Genomic DNA, 11,788 nt, shown 5'->3' with positions numbered 1-11,788 from the left:
CTGAAATATGTGAGAAATGTTGCCGCTTTTAAGACTGTCCCTCCAACCTTGGCAAAATATGATGGATGTAATCATAACCTCAAATGATATCAGTAGTGACATACATAGAAACGCTACATATTTTTTAAAAACTCGTTCATTTATTTCAACATAACAAGCATTCAAACCTGTAGAGAATTTTTGAATCTATCTGGGCCAAACTGACAACAATTACTGGGAAGCAAAACCTCAAGTTGAGATAGTGCTCTGAAACGTGGCCATTTATAATCATACTTCATACATTACAATCTGAAAAGGAGGCGTAAGTGGGTTCTGTGAAATCCACTGGTGACAGACTAGAGAAGTAAAGCAGTGAAACTTGTGGGATTGGATAGAAAGTAAAATGATCAACACATCTTTTACATAGGTGGGCACTGTATAGTTAACAGCTGACAAATAACATGGTAAAAATAGCGAGGGAGTCTGTGGTCTCCCTGGTGCACTGCCTGTGCTTTGAGGGGTACAGAAAAAAGAAATCTGATATTCCAAAGGTATGCTATTGTACTATTGTAGATGCAAAAAGACAACAGATAGGCTCAGTTAAGGTAAAGATTGATCCTTGTTAGAGAAAAATACCAGCCTAGGATGTGACTACCCACCATGACCTGCTTTTGGTTAGCAAGTTTTAATTTCAGATCATCCTACGTGGTTATTGTCAGTCTCTGGGTTTGTAAGGCTGCTGTTCAGGCCTCCCTTGAGCTTGGGAGGCTTCACACATGGCCCCTTTTCTTCCACATTTAACACAATTACAGCTTGCCCATAGGACACTAGAGTGCCTTATAGGGCAACTCAGGCAATGTTATAGCCCCAACAGAATTTGCAAACTACTGATAATATCAGTAGATGTTATAATATAATATCAATATATAATATCTTATATAATATAAGATAATATCAGGAAAGATGTTTGTATAAGCCAGGGTCCCAATAAACAAATGGTACTCTAGAGTTAGGATAATTTGAGATGTGTTTATTTACAGATAGGCTTCATGTGAAGGCAAGGCAGTGTAAAGAGACCTAAGTATAGTCTAGGAATAGGCGCAAACTCTGCTTTGAATGTAGAGGGAGAAAGAAGTCACTTCAACCCAGAAAGAGAATCAGTAGAGTTGGCTTCCTTAAAAGACTGATGATAAGCTTTCAAGAGAGGAAACTAGAGGAATCACTAGGTTGAATTTACTGGTTTCTTTCTTTTCACCTTCTACCTTGGTTCTCTTTTGGCTAACTACAACCAAAATCCATGTAGTTTTAGTGGAACAGAATGATGATATTTGGCATAAATGTCTAATCTTTAATACATATTTAAGATTTTTAGCATTTTTTACACTAAAATTGAGTAGCAATGTTATATACAAGTTCAGTGCACACCATGAGAACCACCCATCCACTTTCTGTAATTGAAATGAATAATTTATCCTGTACTTCCTGTTTACAGACCTTTGCTCTCAGCCTCCCTTGGGAATGCCATGGCTGAAGACAACCATGTTGCCTAAAGGTATGTTCTCTATGTGGAGTGCTCCCTATTCAAAGATTGGGCAATGTGTGCTATAAAGACCTGGCCCATTTTCCTCCGACTCAGTACAATGCTGAATAGTCATCTTGTGTAGGGTTGACTGAGTTCTCCATTAAGGCTCTATCAGATCTCAACTTCTTCCTCTAACCTTGCACTCCCTCATAAATCCCCTGTATGGGAATATCTGTATCAGATTTTGCTTCCTGAGGATTCCACAAGGACCATTGGTGCTAGTAGTTATTTGAGAAAACAAACTAAATATGGGGTTTTTCAACTGGATTACCAGCTTCTTGTCTGGCAATGACTCCACTAATAGTAGGTAGAATACATACAGCCCTTGGCACAAAGTGCCATCTGTAATGTCCAAACTTTGACCTGGGCTTGTGTAGTTGATAGAAAGGATTGGATCAGCTTGTTTGACATATCAGGTGTATGAGAAATAAAGACTAAAAGGAAAGTGTAAGAACCTATAATTGGGTGGTTGTGCTAAATGCCAGTGCTTTAGGAAAAGAAAAGGAAAGGTCTAGAGTAATCAACTGACAATTGAAAGCCAAGTGTGAAAGCTGGGGGCACTTTAATATATAAAAATCTTCTATCACCTATAGCTAGAGTCAGATAGAGCTGCAGGCTAGGCCCAGGACTTATAGGAATAACAGAGCTCCAAAGATGGTTAAAGTCTCAACCTAATCAGATCTGCTATGCTAATGCCAAGGCTCTGATTAGGAAATAACTTGACCTTGACACATGTGATGGTGACAGCTGGGTTAATTGGACATGTAAACTTTGAACTCCCAATTCCCCTGAACGATCAGAGCTGAAGAAATTGCTCACTCTCTATTTAGGGTTAGCAGTTCTGCCTTGCTTGAAGATGGTAGAGAGGCTTCCCGCATACCAGTTAACATACACTCCATCCTCAAGATCTGTCTCCAATCATCCTCTTGGCAAAGAAGGTTACATCAGGACATAACCCAGCAGCAGACACCCAGGATCTGATAGGAAAGGAAATGGACAATATCTCCCAAGGGCCTACTCAGCATGAGTATGCTTGAGATAGGAACCTGAGGGTGTTTGGTCAAGGAGCATAGAAGGGGGAAGAAACGAGACAAGAAGAAGAAAAACCATTTTGGCAGGGTTAATTAAATCTGATTGCCTGGGGTATAACAACAGTTGGGCTATTGTTGTTCAGTGGGGGCAGGAAAAATATATTTAATATCCAAGTATTGCACTTGGGGTCACTTATACTCAATTTTGATAATAAATGGACAAGTTTAATAAACCCAGCTTGATAAGGTATGAGGACTAAGGGCTTAAACTTGTCATGGATTAGGGTATGCATCATGTCCCTGAGACCAGCAAATGTGTTACTTGATGTGGAGGGGATTAAACAGAATAGATAGTAGATAAGGAAACTAAAAGAAACATTTGGGGCTCCAATACAATCTGTAGCAGTAGTGTCTATAGTTTTTTTCACTAATCCTCTTCTAAGGATTAATCTAAGATTTCTCCAAGGGGAGAGGATCACTAGAGCACTGGGCTAACTGCTCCCTGAATTTATATAAGAAGTGATTCTAAGGGGAGTAAGGGGCAGACACCTCCCAGATTCCCCACTTAAGAGTGAAAATGCTAGAACTCACACTACATAGCCAGCCCTCATATGTCAGCCATATTTTAGATTGCCTCAGCCAAAGACAGGTACTTTGCCCAAAGTCATGTCTTCTTTCTGGGGCTGTCCACATCTGGTGATGACTACTGGGCTATGAAGTTTTGACTCTGACCCCAATTCTGGATGAATAGGAAGGACTGCCCCAGCTTCAGCTTGTTTTGCTGACACCACAATTGAGATTGCATCATAGCTCATCAGCTCTTCCTATTGCTTTATTACCAAAGTGTTGAGCCTAAGAGCTCTCCCACCCAAAGATCTTCTATTCTAATCTCTATCTCTGAATACATTCCCCAGGGAACCCGACCTACAATAGCTGGTGAGATTTTTACCATTAGGTGGAAATATCAGAGACATTGGTAAAATGTCATTATATATTGGGTAGTTTTAAAAAGCTGATCTAGAAATGATTGCCGCTCTGCATTGGTTTAGAGTACTATGCTATTTTCACTTTTCCTTATCTCACAGTGAATACTTAGCACTTAATTCTATTTCATTTTGTATTTTTTTTCTGTTTTACTAAAGGGATTACATTTAAATTTATAGTTTTCACATTGCATATATGAAAAATGCTGCTCATATTGACAAATAATGACAAATTTGAAGACACGAACATACTCACTAATCTAGTCCATCTCCCCATCATCCTTCCTCACTATTCAGTCTATTCTTAAATCAAAGAAACTCAGTTTCCAACTGCCTTCTTCAAAACCATCATAACTGACTTTTAAATGGAAGAACCAAAGTTGAGCAGAATGGTTGTGGGTGACATGGACAGAAAATCAGAATAAAACAAGCTAACTAAAAGTCCTTTGGGACTTTCATTTACCTATTTGGATTGAAGTTAACTTGGTAGATACTTAACCAACTATTAAATATTTACCTCTTCCTAAATCTGTTTGACATGTCCATTAATCTGTAATTATCCCACTTATGTCAATTCATTGCCAGTATTCCCCACTAGAATATAAAGCTCATGACATATTGGTGATACTGTCAGTCTTGTTTATTGCTGTACCTGAAATAGCCTAGCATAGTCCCTGACATACAATAGCTGCCCAGTGAGTACTGAATGCAAGAACATTTGATTCATAAAAAGTCCATTGCATTTCTATGATGCAGTTATATGTAAAAAAAGAGCTTTTTTCATAATATTCAAGCAGCAGAGATAAGAGAGCAATCCACCTACTGACACACATCGTAGATTACACAGTAGTCTTACCTCAAGGGGTCTCTTTTCATCATGTGGCCACAGGTATTCACGGACCTTTTGCAATCCTATTAGTTTTGCAACTTTCTATCTTGTACCACTTTTTGTGATAATATTATTACTTCTTGTAAAACTTTTCTCTACCTTATGGTTTTAGTGAAAAAAATATGTAAGCCAAGATCAGGTGAGCATTTTGGTAAAAAATCTTATACAGCTGTTGGAGAAGAATGTAACAATGATTGTTAATATTCATGAAAAATGAATCATTTGCTTCTTCTCATTTCATGCACAGAATTTACCATGACATTAGAGAGAGCTTTTACAACAATAAGTCTGTGCCAAATAATAAATTACTTCCCCTCATATTAAATGAAAATGTGCACATTGGAGAGGTTTAGTTTTAAATTTTTATGACAAATGGAAATCTGGACACTAAAAAAATGACATGAAATTCAACTACAAAGAAAAACCTCCAGTAGTGACTTTCTTAGGGTTTTTCTCTCCTTTCTCTCTTTGTCATGTAGCAAATTGTTCATAACATTTAATATCACTTGTGGCTGTCAGAGTGCTGTTTTATGCTTTCTAAAAGAAGGCTCCTTTTGGTCATCGGTATTGACATTATTTTTATAATCGAATATACACAGAATATTTCCCACATGCAATAAAAGCAACAATTATATAATAAAGTAAATGGTACTAAACATCCTAACAACCTTCCCACCACCAATAAGTGAATGTAACTGAGAGTTTCAGAACTATAATATTTTCTAGTGAGTGCTGGAATGTTATCTAAATTGAGTTAATACAGCAATTTCTTTGATTCTGTGATATTATCACATTCCTACCCACAGAACTCTTGTAAACTCAAGGGTTGTTGAAAGGGTCAGATAAAACCTTCAGATATTCTTTTATCACCACTATAAAACATTAGCTAAAGATACAAAATGACACATTTCTATTCTTCCCTTATCATTGTAAGGCCGTTCAAATAATCTTCCCAGCACAGGAAGCACTGTGAAAATAGCGTGCTCTTATTTCACTCCTAATGAGAATGAAAACTGTCAGGTGTTTCTCACGTCCTATCCAGGGCCACTGCTGCAGGCATCATAGTGATTGATTTCATCCTGCAGTGTTCAGTTTACAGGAAATCTGTGTAAATCAATCAGAATATGGAAATTCATACCTCCCAGAAGTAACAGATTAACTGATTCTAAATTGGAGGAAAAGAAGAAAAGAAAGCTCAGTAAGAAAGCATTAATGAGGAATGCAGGAAAAATATACCGGATTTTAAGTGCATTCTGTGGAGGACTACACTATGGGTTATGTATTTATTTATCTTTTGTACTTACAATAGTACGTCTGGGAGCTTGCAGCCACAGATATGAATATTTGAGAGTGGATGAGGTTCCTACTCTGAGGGAGGCTTTAGCATTTTTCGATTCAGATGTCAAATAAGCCAGGAAAACTCTCCCTCCAGAAATCTCTTCAGTTTGTGAACAGCTTTAGAGAGAACGTTGCCTCTGAAATTGTAGTCACTGCAGGGGTTGGTCTGCTTTCTCTTCAGGAAGAGAACAGAGAGTAAAGGCCAGCTTCAAAATATCAGATGGAGGTCAGCCAGAAACTAGAACCATTTATTCACACTTCAATTAAATCTAAACTCTTTTACTCTTTTTTAGAATATTCCCTAAAGACATAGTATTTCCAAATGATCCCTTTACCCTAAGGTCAACTGAGTGAGAATCTGGAGGAAGGCATCTTAAAGACCATGACTCCCACACAAATTAGATGCATATATTGCTCTTAAAATGATTCTCTCTTTGATCTCTAGGTTGGAGTTAGCAAAAAGTAGAAAAGGATATACACATGAAAGCTGACTTAGAACTTTGCACATACTACAGAGTAGGTACTTTGTTGTCAAACCAGAGCAGAAACTAGCAAAGTAGACCTGATTTGTCCAAAATAAATTATCTTTAAGGAATCAAAAAAAGTTCAAGAAAGCTATTTTGTGAACGTGATACTGCTGAAACAATTGTTCCTACTTCATGGAAAGAAAATTATTCTAATCTATTTCATTGACCAGTGACTGGATATGTGTCAGAATTGATCACAGATTATTTTTTCTTGATTCCAGAGAGAGAGGCGGAGAAAGACACACACACACACACACACACACACACACACACACACACAGATTTTTTTTTTGCTTTACCCATTTATACATCCATTGGTTGTATATGTGCCCTGACCAGAGATCAAACCTGCAACCTTGGCTTATCAGGATGACATTCTAATCAACTGAGCTACCTGGCTAGGGCTGATTTATTAGGTAATATCAGATTAATTGATAAAGAAAACAATCTGGCAGAGTCATTTCTAGGACAGAAAAAAAGGGGAAAGACATCGGCTCTGGGGTTGGGATTAAAGTTAGGCTCTTGAATATTCTCTAGATAAAAGAAACAAAAGTGAAGGCACTATCAGCCTGTCCAAAAGAGACCTGATAAAATTTCTAATTAAAAAAAACAATAATGAATAGGTTCATACAACTTACATGTAATTTACCCTTCTCCACAAAATTGTAACTTTGGTTTCTTTTCTTTAATTCAAGGATGCTCTAGGTGTTCATTTTACCTTCATATCTTTTTTCTGATAAGCAGGGCTCTCTGATATGTGAAAGTGCTCGACCATTGGCACAAAGAAGATGCACAATTAATACTTGTTAAGGAGAAACATATATACATATATATAAAAATACATGTTAATACACATATAAAGAGCTATCCTAGATACTTTACAAGTAATACCTTTACTTGTATTACATAAAAATCCTGCAAGATTAATGTTATTACTACTTCTTTTTTCTTATGATGAATGAACTAAAGAACATAGCATTTAAATATCTTGCCAAAAAGCACACAGATTTGAGGACATACGATTGGAGCAGAGATCAGTTTAATTTTAAAGTCATCCACAGTGCATTCTCTACACAAGAGTTGAGGAACCTCAAAATATTCAGTTTTTTAATTTTTGGTCATAAGGATAAAATATAAAGCTTTTTGTTATCAGGACAAAGTAAAGTTGAAAAGAGCAAGCTGCACAGCAATAAATTTCCAAGTGTCAAAAAATTACACAGCTAATAAAACTGGCCATTAGCCCTAAACTAGGTTGAAGTGATGACTATAAAATGTTTGCTTTTTATTAATTTATTTCCTGTTTTTGTGTTGAAAATCAAGGATTTTTCCTATTAAGGATGTTTCCTTATGCACAGTCCCTTCTGGGACTGTGAGTAAAGAAAGAACTGTACCTCCATAAACTTCTAAACAAATTATTTCCATCTGAAGGTAAAAGAGCAAACAAGTGCATTAAAACAAAACATTAAGAAAAAGAAAATAAATATCTGTATCTATTCATTCTGAAAATAAGAAAAAAAACTTCAAATAATTTGAAGCCTTGAAGCTCAACATTCACTATTTGGGAAAGACATTTTTTTCCATAGCAGCATCCCGAGATTATTAAATATGACATCAACACTGGTAGTATTCTTCGCTGAAAGAAATGAGCCATCACAGGCCATCAACAGGGCAACGATGGATTTAATGAGACCATCTGAGCAGAGAACTTTGTCTTATTGCTGTTCTTATCTCTTTGTGCAGGGGCTTCTCTCTTTATATTTAGTCAGTTAACTAGCGTGGATGAATGCAAAGAAAATAAAATCTCCTCCAGGGACTGCTCACTCTTGTGGAACGTTACTAAATTGTTCAATAGCCTGTTTAAACCATATACATAAAACATTTTAGTAGCAATATGTTCTCAACTCTGTGCTACACCTGTCTAACATGGTTTAGAGAATATCAGGAGAAAAGAATATCAACCGATGGCAAGGCCGGAAAGGATATAAAGATATATATATTTGCATTACCGGCTCATTTGAATCCAGGCCAAGGTATAAAGCAGGGTGCTGAGAATGATGTTGATCATGACAAGATTAGTGACCAGCACTTTTCTTCTCCTCTGACAGCTTGTGGATGGCGGGATGGATTTACAAGTCCCTAGGGGACAGGAAAACATAAACAACACTTGGCATAAGTATCATGAAGTACTGACATCACCCAAGCAAATCATCTGAGTGAGCCAGAAAGTTAGAATCCAAAACTTGATGTCATAGCACACTGCCATACCGGTAAGAAAATACGACAGATCTTAAAAGTGCTTCTAATATATAGTCCCCCTTATCTTAGTTTTGTATTCTGTACTATTACTATTGTCTTCTGTACTCTTACTTTTGTATTCTGTACTATTACTTTTGTATTCTGTATTTTTACTATTGTCTTTTGTCTGATTGAATATACTCAAATGGGGATGATATTGCACACACATTCTGTGCAATTGAGGAAATGATAGTTTGGATATTGGCTCTGAATTTGTAGATTAAATTGCTACCAGTACTTCATTACAATAATGATAAGCTCCAGTCACTTGAACACAGCAGCCAGTCCTCCTAACCTTAACATAACAGGCATATTTACATATTTACATTACCATGGGCCTGGTGGCCCCAGACTGACAAGCAAGCTCTGCGTGAGCTGTCAGACACTAGACCATCACTGTCAGTCTCGCTCCTGATGCTTCAGTTATGCCTAGGTTTTGAGAAAGCGTAAGAGACTGCCAAGTCTATTTTCCAGCCCATATTTTCATTTTGTCATTGGGGCTCTCATATATCAATGTTTAGTACAGCTATTGCTCTGTGTGGAGGAAAAGAAAGGAATTCTGTAATATAATCGATTTATTTCAGCACTTATTCTGTTTTTGCTTGCTGATTATTATAGTCTCTAGGAGGCATTTCCACCCCCCCAAAGAATAGGTGATTCCTTTTATAATACAAATGCATGGTACCAATTTCACCATTATTGCTACATAGTTCAGCAATTCAGGCTCAGCAATAATTATTTTAGTGTTTTCAAATAGATAATCCAGAGAAGCAGTATATTTCTACAGTATCTATATTTTATATTTGATACTTTATATCCAATGTTGAGTATCTGCAAAATTAGCACAATCTGTATTTGTACATAAAAGTACTATCTCCCTCAATAAAGTTTTATTTTCAACAAAATTAAAAAAAAATATATATATATATATATCCTTGGCTGGTATGGATCAGTGGATTGAGCACTGGCCCATGAACCAAAGGGTCGCTGGTTCAACTGCCAGTCTAGGGCACATGCCCGGGTTGCAGGCCAGTTTCCCCCAGTGTGGGGTAAGCAAGAGACAACTACACATTGATGTTTCCCTCCCTCTCTTTCTCTCTCCCTTCTCCTCTCTAAAAATAAATAAATACAATCTTTAAAAAATAAAAAAATCTCTCTCTATGTATGTTATATATACATTCAATATTTAGTTACTGAATAATGTAATATTACTATTGCTAACAAATAAAGATGAACTATTTATTGAGAGCCTATTATGTGCCAGATATGGTTCAGGAAAATTATATGCAGACTGTGCAGATGTTTTCTTTCACACATCCCTCTCCCTGAGCTGCTCTCTCAGTTGCAAGGATTTCCACGGTAGCTTCCTGTTATGCAAGGCAGAGAATTGAGAGGGTGTGCCCAGCATCTATGAACATCAGTATCATTAGGGTACACAGATTGATTCCACTATCCTAGAAGTCCAGTCCTTCAGCTGGCATCTGCTAATATTTCTGTTCTCATCTGGTAGCCAATCTAAAGTATATATTTTACCAGTCACCCAGGTTCTACTGTAAGACATTTTCATACCAACAGAAAGTTCATTAACTCCCATCCTAGCATGGGATATGTAGACAAAATCTTGTCCATCTGCAGAGTGTGTTTAGAAGAATTTAGATGCTCTTGCAGGTCACTCAGGAACCATGGGCAGTTATTGAGGGCCCACCCGGAACCTCTCTGCCCTGGGCAACCAATGCCAATAACTTGGCAGCTATTACTCTTTACAGCTCCCTTGTCTAGACAATGTGGAAAATTCCGTCAGGCTGGTCTGCTCTCATGTACTAAAAAGGAAGTTCAACAAAAGCACTCTGCATGCTGGGATTCCCATAAACATACATAGGACTCTATAGGCAAGGTGGGCATGTGATTAGACAAAAGACTCTCAGCATCTGTTTTTTTTCTTTCTCTATAAACACAGGATGTTGGTATCCTTTCTGTGATGCAAAATGTATACATACATGCATACATACATACACACATACATGCATATATGTACATATAGTACATTAAAACACTGCTCTGCAAGTTTGCTTTCTACCATTGACCCAATCTATCAGATTTCTCTGGCTGTTATGAAAATTTCCCCTTGGGACTATAGTGAACTGGTTAACTGCTCTAGGGTGTGCAGAACCTTTTAGTAAAAGTTGGTTGGGGGCAATGGTGTAGAGTGGAAAGCTTGTTGATGAGTATTTTACAACAGTGTCAAAGAAAGACAGGATCAAAGAAATATTTAAATGGAAGTTTCGATTTTTAGTGTATGTGTCTTGTGATACATCCTCCAGACTGGGTGCTATAATAAAAACATCAAACATTTTACTTTTTGTATCATCTGACACTCACTATTTTTTAGGTGAGGGAAAAAGCCCAAGGAAATTAACTGTTCCAAAAATACACAGCTTCTCCTGCCAAAGCAAATTCTCGAATCCAGTTCTCCACATCTCAGCCTAGCATATTATCCAGTTCTACCAATTTACAGTTCAAGGTATTCCCATGTATTCCTGGGCAAATCCTGACTCCGTTTTCCCAGCTCTGCCGACAGTTCTTTTCCAGTTTCTTTTCTGTAGCTGCTTAGAGAAATATAAATCAGTGATAACGTATACACAATCAAATGTTCCCTTTTTTTGTGCAATTAAAACCTGAGGGATTGAGACCTTTCTTATGTACTGGTAATATTAATAAATACTAGGTAAAAGCATTCAAGGGGGGAAATGACCCCCTAAGTCTTTAGAGGTTGATTTAATGTAGCAAATGCAGTATGTTTCATCCTAATGGTGGTTGAATTGACTATTAAAAGATTTTATAGATACATAAAAATTGGAATGTGATGTAATAGCCTTTGAAACAATCACATAATTTCAAGATGTTAATAAAAACATTATATTATTTCTATAAAAGCAATCATTAATATCTGAAGTACAAAAGTAAAATATTCAATTTTTAAAGTCCTCAGTCCAACAGACTTACAGAAGTTTTTGTTTTTATAATGGAGATGTAGAGAGGTGAAGATTGTTTGTCAGAATAATGTGGTATAATGCAATGAGCATTTTCTACACATTCAAATATGAAGAAACAACCTGAATGTTGAACTCAAAAAGGTTTTTAAGTTCCTTTTAAAAATGATAACA

This window comes from Phyllostomus hastatus, unplaced genomic scaffold (genome assembly GCF_019186645.2).
Source record: "Phyllostomus hastatus isolate PE091 unplaced genomic scaffold, TTU_PhHast_1.1 phas_contig_86, whole genome shotgun sequence".
Lineage (NCBI taxonomy): Eukaryota > Metazoa > Chordata > Mammalia > Chiroptera > Phyllostomidae > Phyllostomus > Phyllostomus hastatus.
This window is presented reverse-complemented; position numbering follows the sequence as displayed.